Source organism: Arachis hypogaea, chromosome 2 (assembly GCF_003086295.3).
Source record: "Arachis hypogaea cultivar Tifrunner chromosome 2, arahy.Tifrunner.gnm2.J5K5, whole genome shotgun sequence".
Classification (NCBI taxonomy): Eukaryota; Viridiplantae; Streptophyta; class Magnoliopsida; order Fabales; family Fabaceae; genus Arachis; species Arachis hypogaea.
In genome coordinates, this window is record NC_092037.1 from 43,481,379 (window position 1) to 43,485,409 (window position 4,031).

General features: G+C 35.6%; 1 non-coding gene across 1 annotated transcript; it reads left to right on the plus strand.

Annotated features, from left to right (window-relative positions):
• The first annotated feature begins 340 nt into the window (after positions 1 to 340).
• LOC112765556 (small nucleolar RNA R71) lies at positions 341 to 444 on the plus strand. Its single transcript, XR_003183822.1, has one exon. It is a non-coding gene; the product is annotated as a small nucleolar RNA R71 (small nucleolar RNA).
• The last annotated feature ends 3,587 nt before the right edge of the window (positions 445 to 4,031 follow it).

The following is a 4,031-nucleotide window of genomic DNA, read 5'->3' on the forward strand; positions in this document are numbered from 1 at the left end:
TCAGAAGCTGCCTTCTTTAGTACTGTTGGATGCATGTTGCCATCCATTCAGATTTTGAGAGATCATGTTAACCTGTTGAGTCAACACTTTGTTCTGAGCCAATATGGCATTCAGAGCATCAATTTCAAGAACTCCTTTCTTCTGAGGTATCCCATTATTCACGGAATTCCTCTCAGAAGTGTACATGAATTGGTTGTTTGCAACCATGTCAATGAGTTCTTGAGCCTCTTCAGGCGTTTTCTTTAGGTGAATAGATCCACCTGCTGAATGGTACAATGACATTTTCGAAAATTCAGATAGACCATAATAGAATATATCTAATATGGTCCATTCTGAAAACATGTCAGATGGACATCTTTTGGTCAGCTTCTTGTATCTTTCCCAAGCTTCATAGAGGGATTCACCATTTTTTTGTTTGAAGGTTTGAACATCCACTCTGAGCTTGCTCAGCTTTTGAGGAGGAAATAATTTATCTAAGAAGGCAGTGACCAGCTTATCCTAGGAGTCCAGGCTATCCTTGGGTTGTGAATCCAACCATATTCTAGCTCTGTCTCTTACAGCAAAAGGGAAAAGCATGAGTCTGTAGACTTCAGGATCAACTCCAATCGTCTTTACAGTCTCACAGATCTGCAAGAACTCAGTTAAAAACTGATAAGGATCTTCAGATGGAAGTCCATAAAACTTGCAGTTTTGTTGCATTAAGGCAACTAGCGGAGGTTTCAGCTCAAAGTTATTGGCTCCAATGGCAGGAATGGAGATGCTTCTTCCATCAAATTTGGACGTTGGCTTTGTGAAGTCACCAAGCATTCTCCTTGCATTATTATTATTTTTGGCTGCCATCTCCTTCTCTTGTTCGAAAATTTCTGAAAGGTTGTTTCTGGATTGTTGTAATTTAGTTTCTCTTAGTTTCCTTTTCAGAGTCCTTTCAGGTTCTAGATCAATTTCAACAAGAGTGCCTTTTTTCCTGTTTCTGCTCATATGAAAGAGAAGAAAACAGGAAAAGAAAGATGAATCCTCTATGTCACAGTATAGAGATTCCTTTATGTTAGTAGAAAAAGAAAGGGGACAAGAGTAAAGAAGAATGGGTTCGGATATTTAGATGGAGAGAGGTGAAGAGAAGTGTTAGTAAATAAATAATTAAATAGAATAAGAAAAGAGAGGGGAAATTTCGAAAATAATTTTGAAAAAGGGATTAGTAATTTTCGAAAATTAAAGATAAGATAAGATTAAAATTAAAATTTAGAACAAAAAGAATTTTTGAAAAAGAGGTGAGATATTTTCGAAAATTAGAGAGGGAAAAGTAGTTAGGTGGTTTTGAAAAAGATAAGAAACAAACAAAAAGTCAACGAGTTAGTTGAAAAAGATATTAAAATCAAATTTGAAAAGATAAGAAGATAAAAGGTTAGATAAGATATTTTGAAATCAACTTTTGAAAAAGATAAAAATTTTTGAAAAAGATAAGATAAAAGATAAAAAGATTTAATTCAAAAATTTTAAAATTACTTACTTCACTAACAAGAAACTACAAGATAAGATTCTAGAACTTAAAGATTGAACCTTTCCTAACAAGAAAGTAACAAACTTCAAATTTTTGAATCAATCACATTAATTGTTAGTGAGTTTTTGAAAATGTGATATAAAGATAAGAAAAAGATTTTGAAAAAAAATTTTGAAAAAGATTTTTGAAAAGATAAGATTTTTAAAATTGAAAATTTGACTTGACTTGTAAGAAACAACTAATTTTGAAAATTTTTGACTAAGTCAACTCAAATTTTCGAAAATTTGGAGAAAAATAAGGAAAAGATATTTTTTTGATTTTTGAATATTTTAATTATGAGAGAGAAAAACACAAACATGACCCAAAACATGAAAATTTTGGATCAAAACACATGATGCATGCAAGAACACTATGAATTTCAAGATGAACACCAAGAACACTTTGAAGATCATGATGAACATCAAGAACATATTTTTGAAAAATTTTTGAAAGCTACATCCCATCCTCTCAGTGAAAGTGGTCCAAATGCTCTGTCACAGCACGGCTAATCATCTGTCGGTTCTCAATCAGGTTGGAGTAGAATCCATTGATTCTTTTGCGTTTGTCATCACGCCCAGCCTTCAGGAGTTTGAAGCTCATTACAGTCATGGATTCCCAGGATCCTACTCGGAATACCACAGACAAGGTTAGACTTTCCGGATCCCCATGAATGCCGCCATCTATCTAGCTTATACCACGAAGATTCTGTTGGGGAATCTAAGAGATATGCGCCTGGCCTAGAGTAGAACGGAAGTGGTTGTCAATCACGCGCGTTCATAGGTGAGAATGATGATGAGTGTCACGGATCATCACATTCATCAAGTTGAAGTGCAACGTATATCTTGGAATAAGAATAAAAGAGAATTGAATAGAAAATAATAGTAATTGTATTGAAACTTGAGGTACAGTAGAGCTCCACACCCTTAATCTATGGTGTGCAGAAACTCCACCGTTGAAAATACATAAGTGAAAGGTTCAGGCATGGCCGAATGGCCAGCCCCCTAAAACGTGCTCAATGGCCTCCTAAGATGAAGAATAAAACAAAACTGAGACCAAAGATGAAACGTGGTCAAAAGACGACTAATACAATAGTAAAAAGTCTTATTTATACTAAACTAGCTACTAGGGTTTACATGAGTAAGTAATTGATGCATAAATCCACTTCCTGGGCTCACTTGGTGTATGTTTGGGCTGAGCTTGATCTATTCACGAGCTGAGGCTTTTCTTGGAGTTGAACGCCAAGTTATAACGTGTTTTGGGCGTTCAACTCCGGATCATGACGTATTTCTGGCGTTTAACTTCAGACAGCAGCATGTACTTGGCGTTCAATGCCAAGTTACGTCGTCAATTTTCGAATAAAGTATGGACTATTATATATTGCTGGAAGGCTCTGGATGTCTACTTGGCAACGCCGTTGAGAGCGCGCCATTTGGAGTTCTGTAGCTCCAAAAAATCCATTTCGAGTAAAGGGAGGTCAAATTCCAACAGCATCAGCAGTCCTTTTGTCAGCCTTTTTCAGAGTTTTGCTCAAGTCCCTCAATTTCAGCCAGAAATTACCTGAAATTACAGAAAAACACATAAACTCATAGTAAAATCCAGAAAGGTGAATTTAACATAAAAACTAATGAAAACATCCCTAAAAGTAGCTTGAACTTACTAAAAACTACCTAAAAACAATGCCAAAAAGCGTATAAATTATCCGCTCATCAGTTCTTCTTGGTAAAGGTATGGAGATTGTATGTATTGAGGTGGTCCTTATGGGACAATTGTGTTGGAATGTAGGTGGTTCTATAGGGTTTCTCTCATAATGGTCACAAGGATGTGGTAGAGGGGGTCGGTGGTATGATGGATATGGATCATAGGAATGTATTTGGTAAAAAAGGGGCTTGTGAGTATGGTTGAGGGTCATGTTGAGGATGAGGTTCATGGGCATATGATGGTGGTTGTTGATTGTCACAAAGAAATTCACCATAGCCATTGAATTGACATGCATTAGGATGGGAATTATACCTATAAATAACCAGAGGTTGTTGCCAAAAGGAGTGATCAATGCCTTGAGGCTCCTCCCATCTTTGATTGTTCCATCCTTGATACATGTTGTCATTGATATTCACATTTCCTACAACATAATTTGAACTGAATTCATAGCCAAAGGGGTGAGAATTCATAGTGAAAGGACAAAATAAAAACAAAAACTCTAGATCCTAAAACTAGTAAAACAACCAAAAATCAAGATATATACAATATCAACATATATACAATAACCAATAAAAATAACCAAAGTATTTAAACCTCGGGTCGTCTCTCAAAAAATTGCAGGGAAGTGTTCTTGTTATTGGCTATGAAGGAATGTTTTGGGGTTTTTGTAATAAGGTACAAGAAATGTAAATGGCAAAGGAAATAAACTAACAACTAAAAGCGCTCTTGGTAAGGAATGAGAACTAGAAGTCCTTTCCTCATTATCATCATCAATTGTAAAAAGAATTGTCCATTG